This window comes from Neomonachus schauinslandi, chromosome 15 (assembly GCF_002201575.2).
Source record: "Neomonachus schauinslandi chromosome 15, ASM220157v2, whole genome shotgun sequence".
In the NCBI taxonomy this organism is placed as follows: Eukaryota; Metazoa; Chordata; class Mammalia; order Carnivora; family Phocidae; genus Neomonachus; species Neomonachus schauinslandi.
Window position 1 is genome coordinate 12594778 of NC_058417.1, and position 9633 is coordinate 12604410.

Here is a 9633-nt window from a genome sequence, read left to right on the forward strand (position 1 = left end):
CGGAGAGGTGCGCGGGCCCGCGGCGGCGGCGGCGGCGGCGGCGGGGACGGGGACGCGGGGCGGCCGGCAGCCCGCGGCCGGGAGACCGCAGGCGGCGGCGCAGAAACTGACACTCGGCGGCGGCCGCGGCGGCGGCAGCAACAAAAAAAAAGGAGGGGGGGCCAGGAAATCAGCTGTGAGGTCACGTGCGGCGCGCAGCCAGTGGGCGCACGACCTTTTTGTTTTGATACATTCCATTCGACTCTTAAAGGGGCCGTGCGCCTCCCTGGCCGCGCTCCGCTCGTCGCTCCCAACAAAACAAGGCGAGCCGCATCCGCGCCTGGGACACTTTTCCCTCTTGCGTTTGACTGACCCACAAGCAACTTTAGGCCCCCCACACGGACCCCTTCTCAAAAAGATGTAACGACCTATAGGGAATTCTAATCATCCCCTCGAAGCCACCATTTATTAAGCACTTGCTGTGTGCACATTGTGTGCAAAGCAAAGCCCTGGTAAGCTACCGGGAGCGCTCAGTAAGGACTCACTGAACTCAGTGAAAATTCTTATCACAAGGTTGAGAAATAGGTATGCTTGACTTTATTATACGGATGAGGAACAGAGGCCCAAGGCACACAGCTGTGATTCGAAAGCAGCAAAGGGAGGATTGGTGTTGAGGATCCCACCTGTATGCAGGTGTGGCTGGTGAGGAGGAATAATCCTGAGAAGCCTTGTTTGGGATAGGGGTGACATGCCAGCTCACCTCAAAAGAGGCGGAAGTGTAGGAAGAAGCCTTGAAGATCCCTGGATCCACTCCACAGATGGGGCAATTGAGTCCCAGAAAAGGGGCAGGGACTTACTCTAGGACTCCCAGGACTGTGGGGGTTGGTAGTGGTGATGTTGGCAGACGTCTTTTCCGAAAGGGGACATGACCTGACTTGCCCCTTCCCTCATCTGGTTCACATCTCCCTCCCACCCATTACTGCTTACCAAACACATGACTACAGGTTACCTTTTCCTAGTTTGTGTGTTAAGATGTGAGCTTGAGGTTCATTCCCACGTGACCACTACCCAAATCACAGTAGAGAACGCTTGAGGTTCCCTCATTCCCTTCAGTCCGTGCCCCACCCTTGGAGGTAACCGCTGTCCTTAACTAATTTGACTTTCCTACAACTTCACATAAACAGAATCATATAGTATGCACTTTTCAGTGTTCAGTGTTCGTTCAACATTTTTATCTATGAGATTCATCCATGTTGTTGTATCTTTTTCATTGCTGAATGGTATTCCATTGTCTGCGTGTACCATAATTATTTTATTATTCTTATTTATTTAATTTGTTTAAGCAGGCTCCACACCCAACGTGGGGCTTGAACTCAAGACCCTGAGATCACGAGTCACATGCTCTATGGACTGAGCCAGCCCAGCGTCCCACCATAATTTATTTATCCACCCACCTGTTGGTGGGCATTTGTGTTGCTTTCAGGTTTTGACTATGATGAGTAAATCTTGAACACCTCTTTTGAACACATTCTTGAACCCTCTTTTGGTGTCCCTACTGTAGCATTCCTGTTGGCTGGCTACCAAGAATGCTGGGTCTTCCAGAAGGTGTAAGAGAATTTGCCAGACCTTTTATGAGACCAAATTATGAGAAATTGCCAGATCTTTTTCCAAAATGGCTGCACCATTTTATGATCCTAAGAATAAATTTGAGAGTTCCATTTGGTGTTGTCATCCTTTCAACTTTAGCCATTCTGATGAGTGTGAGGGAGTCTTTTGGTGGCTTAAATTTGTGTTTTCCTGATGACGGATGATGTTGAGCCTTTTTTCAAATGATTCTTAGCCATATGCATATCCAATTTTATGGAGAACCTGTTTAAGCATTTTGCCCATTCATTTTTCTTCTTTTTGATTTATTTTAGGCTTTTTTTTTTTTTCTTCATAGCTTGGTAGTGAGTCCTTTGTCAGATATATTTACTGAGAATATCCTAGCAGAATTTCTTTTTAACAAGAGTGCATTATATCATTGAGTTTGGAAACAAAAACAAAGCTGAGGAGGGTGTTATTATGTACAAGGAGACAGAATTATGTACAAGGGGTCAGAGGGGGCCTTGACCTCAGCTGAGTCACAGCTGGCTACAATCCTGAGCAAGCAAGATGTGACCTCGTATATGTCTCAGGTGACTTCTTTGTCTCCAAAGAACTTGCTTCTGGAAAGTCCATGAACAGGCCATTCTGTTTCCCACTCTGACCCTTTGCTTGTGTTGTTGCTCAAACATCACCGCCTCCAGGAAGCCCTCATTGATGCTTCCCAATCAACCTGGGTCCAGGGGAGATTCCTCTCTGAATGAGTCCCTGGCAGAGTCCAGTGCACACCAGGCCTGGCGGAAGAGCCCAGGATCCTCCCTGTTTTTGACTCCTTTCTTTCTCTCCTAGCCTTTAATGTCTATTAGCTTGCTGAGGTCTTTAAAACTTGCAAGAACCCTTTGTGAAACAAGGCAGTAGATCAATAAAAGGTACAGTGAGCAATTAATATACACCAAGCTGAATGGATTTGCTTTATCTTTTCACCCCAGAGCATGCTGGCCATGAAGGAGACCTTGCGCATGGGTTGCTGAATGACTGTGTGACCCCAGAAGTTAGAAAGCAAAACTGGGTAGGTGAGCAAGCCCCTATGGCTGGGACCTGGTGGGGCCACCTGGAGACCAGGTCCTATCTCTAAGGATATCATTCATTCAGTCCAGTAGTAATTCATTTAGGAAATATGTAGTGAGCACCTACAGTGTGCCTGGCACTATTCTAAGGGGACACAACAAAACAGACCAAGCTCCTTGTCCTTCAGGAGCTTACATTCTAGCAGAGAGAGAGACAATAAGCAAAGAAAGACCACACATGGTCCATCTGATGGAGACAAATGCCCCAGAGATTCAGCCAGGAGGGATGTGGGGCATGCTTCTGGAGGAACTTTCAGCCAGGGTGGCCAGGACACACCTTAACTGACTTGGGGTCTTTTAATGAAAGATTTGAAGGAGGTAAGAAAGTGAGTCAGGAGATGTTGTGGGGGGAAAAGCAGTCGAGGCAGAGACAACAGCCAGTACAAAGGCCCTGCGGTTGTTTAAAGAACACACCGAGGCTAGTGGGGCTGACGCATAGTGAGCTGGGGAGAGGGGTGAGGCTGAGGGGCCTGGGGGATAGATTGAGCGTCCTCGCTGGCCACAGTGGGGCCTTTGGCTTTGACTCTGAGCCAGGAGGGAGCTACGGGAAGGTTTTGAGCAGATCGCAGATGCAATCTTACGTTTTTGTTTTTTCTTTTTAATATTGGAAAATTTCAAATATACAGTATATATAAATACACTGAATAGTAAAATGAAGCCCAATGTACCCATCATGGTTGAACTTTTCATTTGGCGGTTTTTAAAAAAATTTAAAACATTTCAGGTCATGCTTGCATACAGTAAAAATGACCTCTTTCAGCACATAGCTTTGACAAATGTATACCCTCCTGTGGCTAGCCCCACAACCAAGTTATGAGAGTTTTATCATCCACCCCCCCCAAGTCCCTTGAGCCCCTTTTAACCCTCCCCCATCCCACCTCTGATTTGTCTCGCCTTTTCCAGCATGTCCTAGAAATGGAGTCATGCAGCATGCGGCTATCTGTGTCTGCCTCCTTCCATCAGCACGGGGTCTTTGTGATGTGCCCAGGGTGCTTGCAGTCGGCTCCAGTCCGTGGTTCCATATGCACGGAACTGTGTAATGACCTCGGCTGTGAGGATCCCTCTGCCTCCTTAGTGGAAAGGAAAGCCGAGAAGCAGGGGACTCCTGCAACCACTCCAAACAAGCAGGGACAACAATGGACAATGCCTGTTGTCCTGGGCTCTGTGGTGGTCGCAGAAATGTGTGAGATAGGACAGGGGAACTGAAGCTTCGTGAGGAGGAGGCTCCCTGGGGAGCAAAGTGACGGATTTAGAATCTAAGCCAGTCTGTCTCCAGACCTGTGCTCTTAGCCCCTCTAGCTCTATACCCCTGGGCCTCAGTTTCTTTACCTGTGAAATGGAGTTAAGGGGTTTGCAGAACCTCACCAAGCATCCCAATTTCCTGCTGAGACCCAAGCAGGCCTGGCTCGTCCATCCTGGCCCTGCTGTGAGACCCCAGGCCAGAAGGGGTCTTCTCTGGGCCTCGCCTTCCCTCTTGCAGCCCTAGCTGACCCCCCAGGACCTCAGCTCTGCCAGGCCTGTGTGGAACGAGCATGGGCGTGGTGGGTGGGAAGCCTGCCCTGCTCACCAGCCCGACATTCTTCCCAGTGAGCCCCCACCCTCTTACCTCATCTGGACCCCAGCTGCCCCCACGCCCATGGACAGAGCCTTCACTTTTCCTTTTAGTGCCTTTACTGTTCTTCTTTCCTGCCTTTCCCTTCTTCCCACAAGGGGTGCTCATTTAAAAGTTTCAGGATAAACAAAAAAAAATCAACAGGATAAAAGCCCCTCAGAAACCTATCTCCAAAGTCCACCACTGTTCACAGGTTGGCTGTGTGTCCTTCTAGACGTCCGGCCTTCACTCACTCATTCATTCACTTGCTCATTCAATGTTTATTGAGCCACTGCTGTGTGTTCTGGATTCTGCGAGCCAGTCATGAATAAGGCAGATGAAACTCCTGCTCGCCTGGAGATCTGTACACAGACTGTTTTCTAACAAAAATGTAATCAAATCATATTCACTGTTTCGTAGTGGGTTTTTTTCCTTTTAACAATATACTGTGAGCGTTTTCCTTTGTTAATATATGGAAACCACAGCTCATTTTTAAGAACTTTTTTCCCCCAAAGGTTTTATTTATTTATTTGAGAGAGAGAGAGAGCAAGTAGAGAGCACGAGTGGGGGTGAAGGGCAAAGGGAGAGGGAGAAGCAGACTCCCTGCTGAGCAGGGAGCCCCATGCAGGACTCGATCCCAGGACCCCGGGATCACGACCCGAGCCGAAGGCAGACGCTTAACCGACTGAGCCATCCAGGCACCCTAAAACGTTTTTACGTTTACTTTTTGACTAGGCAGTATGTTCACATGTGTGAAAAACTAAACCAGGAACCATCTACCCGATGCTTGTGTTTTCCAAGCTCCCCATTCCCCGCCTCACACACACAGGCAGTTTTACTTGTTCCTTATGAATTTGTCCAGACTTTACACATACACCTGAGTACATACAAGTAGATACTCTTTCTTCCCATTTTTAATCCAAATTAGCATAGAACCCTGAAGTGTGGCGTATCACCTGCTGGGATGTCCCCGAGGCCAGCTGTGCCGGCTCAGCCTGGTGTCCCCACTCCACAGCTGTGCAGTCTTCCACTGATGGCATCTCATGATGTCACTAGCAGATGACGAGACCCTAACCATTCTCTTAGACACAGTCCTTTACTGATGGCTATTTGGGTCATTTCTAAATATAGCGTCTTTGTGTCCACTGCTGATTCTTCCATCTTATGGAGACAGTAATTAACCAGTTCCCTGTTGTTGGGCATTTAGGACAACTTCCAATTTTTCACTGCATCGACGAGAATGTTTGTACAGATGTTTTTGCCTACCGTTGCGACTATCTTCACAAAAACACTTCTGCTCCCCGCAGCATCTCTGGAGCGCTCTTCAATGCCAGGTACTGTGCTGAGTGCTGCACGTGTGTGATCCCGTTAAATCCTCACCCTCACCCGGGGCAGCAGGGATCATACCCATGAGGGCATGGGGCTTTGGAGAGGCTGAGAGCTGTCCGTAGGCTTCTCAGTGGTAGGGAGTGAGCTGGGATTCGAACCCAGGGGAGGCTGAGTCCAGAGTCTGACTCCCCAAGCAGAGGACAAGCCACAGATGGGTCAGACAGGACCTTCCCAAGGGCAAGGATGGCTCCCTCCCGAGAAGACCGAGTCTCTCAGACATCATCTGGAGTAGATCGGGCCGAAAGTGCAGTGGCCTCGGGGCCCAGGCAGGCTACGTGATGGAGGGAGCGGGGCTGCGTGTCAGACAAAAGGGAGCAGTGTGGACTGTGGCACAGTGCGGACGCCCTGCCCCCTGCAGAGGCGCAGCTGCTGTTCACTCTGGCTCGGCTGACTGTCCCACGTGGGGCACCTGTCCTGGTTTTTCAATAAGAGCTGGAGATCAAATAATACAGTGAGGTCCTCTTATGTATAAATGACGGCAACTGGTTAGAAAACACAACTATGTGTGTCTGGTACTAACTCTTAAATGGTTGGTGGGGAGAGAGAGGGTCTGGAGAGCTTAAGGAGCGATGCATCCGGGTGAAGGTCATGTGCACATTCATCGTGCAGCTCCGGCCGTTTTTTTTTTTTTTTTTTCTGGAGATGTAGACTTTTTCAGAATAAAACAATTAAGGGAAAAGAAGAGACCAAACCAAATAGAGTAAGTGATTCTGGGCTAGATCCTGGTTCAAACAAAAAATCCAGCCATAAGAGATATTTCGGAGACAATGGGGTAACTGGAATATGGATCGTGTATTAGATGGATTCACAGTTTTTTTTCTTTGATGTGATAATCATATTGTGGTTACAAGTGAGAATGTTCCTGTTCTTCACGCTGAAGGGTTTAGGAGCAAAAGGTTATGATGGCAGTAACTTACCCTCAAATGATTCAGGAAACAGTGTATACCTACACGTGGGAGGGAGAGAGAGGCGGAGAGAGAGGAAAACATGCGGTCTAAGCATTAACAATGGCCATCCCAGCCTTCAACTTCTTGTGTGCTTGAAATTTTTCATAATAAAAATTGGGGGTAAAAAAAATGTATGTGGGTGCTTGAAATGGCCCCCTGTTTGCCACCTATCATGTAGCTCAATTAACCCCCATGCCAAATGGGGAAAATGAGGCCCAGGGAGAAGGAAGGAGCTTCCTTTGTTTTTTGCATGTTTGTTTGTTTGTTTTACTGCTGATTTACCTTCCTAACTCCTTTTCCTCACCTTTGTGTGAGAGTGGGCGCTTGGGTTGGTGGCGACAGGGCACTTCCTGTCCCTTGGTCTTTTCTTTCTCCCCCACTAGAGCTCTATGAGAATGGTTCTGTTAGAGTCCCATTTTACAGAGGTGGAAACTGAGGCCTAGAGAGGGGAAGTGACTTGACTGAGTTGCACATCAAGTTGGGGAGGGAAGCGGGTCCTCAGGGATTCCTGTCTTCCCTCTATACCTAGAGCGAGAGCACTGGCTTTGGAGTCACCACGCCAGGCTCTGCCACCAGCTTTGCTGTGTGACCTGGGAGGCTGACCTAACCTCTCTGAGATATAGTTTGGGGTGAAGAATTAATGAGGTGATGTGTGAGAAGGCTCCTGATCCGCTGCCCCGTGGACGGTTGGCGCCGTCACATGTCCCTCTGTCTCTGCAGTCCCTGAAAATCAGAATCTCCAGCTGTTACACCCACCCAGCCTGCCCCAAAGACCCATTACTTCCCCACTCCAGCCCTTCTCTTCCCCAATCCCAGAGCCTCTTAGCTGCTATGGCCCCCCAGGCCTCGCCCTGGCTCTCTGTGTGTCTCCTCCTCTCAGGGTTGGCACAAGGCTTGGACCCATGACATCACCCTTCTGAGCATCAGGTCCCCGCAGCCCTCCCTCCACCCCTACCCCGCACCGAGCGGCTCAGGTCTTGGTATCTTTATTGACCTGGCTTCCCTCCTCCTCCCTAAGCTTTATTTTTTTATTTTAAGATTTTATTTATTTGACAGCCAGAGAGACTGAGCAGAAGCAGGGGGAGCTGCAGGCAGAGGGAGAGGGAGAGGGAGAAGCAGACTCCCCGCCGAGCAAGGAGCCCAATGCAGAGCTCGATCTCAGAACCCCCAGATCATGACCCGAGCTGAAGACAGCCACTCAACTGACTGAGCAACCCAGGTGCCCCCCCCCCCCAAGCTTTTAAGGTATAGTTTACATACCATAACATTCCCGTGGTAAGTGTGACTTTGATGACTTTTGACCCAAGTATACAGCTCCGTAACCAGCATCACAAGCATCCCATAGAGTATTTCCTCCACTCCCCAATTTTCCTTATGCCCTTTTGCAGTTAATCCTCCCCCCCCCAAGTCCCTGGCAAACAGTGATCTGTTTGTGTCACTGTAGTTTTGACTTTTCTGGACGGCACACAAATGGAATCATATCCGATGACACCTTTTTAGTGTGGCTTCTCTGACTCAACATAATGCTCTTGAGAGTCGCCCACGGTGTTGCTCAGTCCTTTTTCATTGCTGAGTAGTATTCCACGGACAGATGTACCGTAATTCGTATTTCCATTCACAAGTTCATGGACATTTGCGTTCTTTCCCTGTTTTAGTTATCATGAAAAAAGCTACTATTAATATTTGCATACAGGTTTTTTTTTTCTTTTTCTTAAAGTAGGATCCATGCCCAGCATGGAGCCCAACATGGGGCTGAAACTCACAACCTCGAGGTCATGACCTGAGCTGAGACCAACAGTCAGACACTTAACTGACCGAGCCACCCAGGTGCCCCTACACAGACGTGTGTGTGTGTGTGTGCGTGTGTAAACACAGGTTTTTATTTGTCTTGGGAGTGGATTGGCTCATAGATAGGTGTATATTTAATTTATAAGTCTGCCAAGCTCTTTTGTAGAGTGGTCATACCATTTTGCATACCCACCAGCAAGGTTTCTACACCTCCTGGCCAACACTTGGAATTGTCAGTCTTTTAAATTTTAGTCGTTCTAATAGGTGTGTAGTAAACCTCGTTGTGGTTTTATTTTGCATTCCCCTAATGACTCATGATGCTGATCATCTTTTCACGTGCTTACTTGTCATTTGTATATCTTATTTGGTGAGGTGTCTGTTCAGATCTTCTGCATATTTTTTATTGGGTTGTTTGTTTTCTTATTTTTGCGTTGTATATTCTGGGTACAAGCCCTTTATCAGAGATGTGTTTTGCAAATATTTTCTTTTGGGCTTGTTCTGAGGATTCAATAACACCATAAATGTTCAATAAGTGGGTGCTTTTATCATTATTATTCTTATTGCTACTCTTGCTTTATTACTCTATTTGGTCCTTGTGGATAGAACAAAACCTCATGCCTCTTAGGCCAGTCTGCCAAGGGAGACTCCCCTGGGCCTCTAAGCCCAACACTCAGGTCCCCCTGAGGGACTCTCTGAGGGAGACACAGGCTCCTCTGGAGCCCAGAACATCTCTGTGTTGTTTGTCGTTTATAATATTCACTTATCAAAACCAACCAGCTGGCCTAGGCTGCTTCGCTGGGGCTGCTGCTGGGAGGGGAGGGTGGCCCAGAGGAGACCTCGGAGATGAGCTCGCCCTCCCTGCCCTGCCTGCAGGGCAAAGCCACACCCCTCCCCATCTCCCGGCCCACAGCCCTGACTCCGGGGTGCTGGGCATGCATGGATGTGCTCCCTCCTTTGAGCCTCAGCACAACACCCAGGATCTGATTTCCGTTTGCCAGACGACCGAGGCTTGGAGAGCCCATATGGCCACCCAGAGTCCCCCAGCCCAGAAAGGGTGGCACCAAGGGAGAACGGCAGGTTCTCCTGCGCACCCTGGGCTCATGCGCACACGCTCACCGACCACCTGCCCGGCTCGCAAACTCTGCAAGGCTGAGCGGACAACAACTGGAGGCAAAGAGCGACTATTTACGGAGCGCCTCGTAGGTGCCAAGCACTGGGCCCGCAGGAG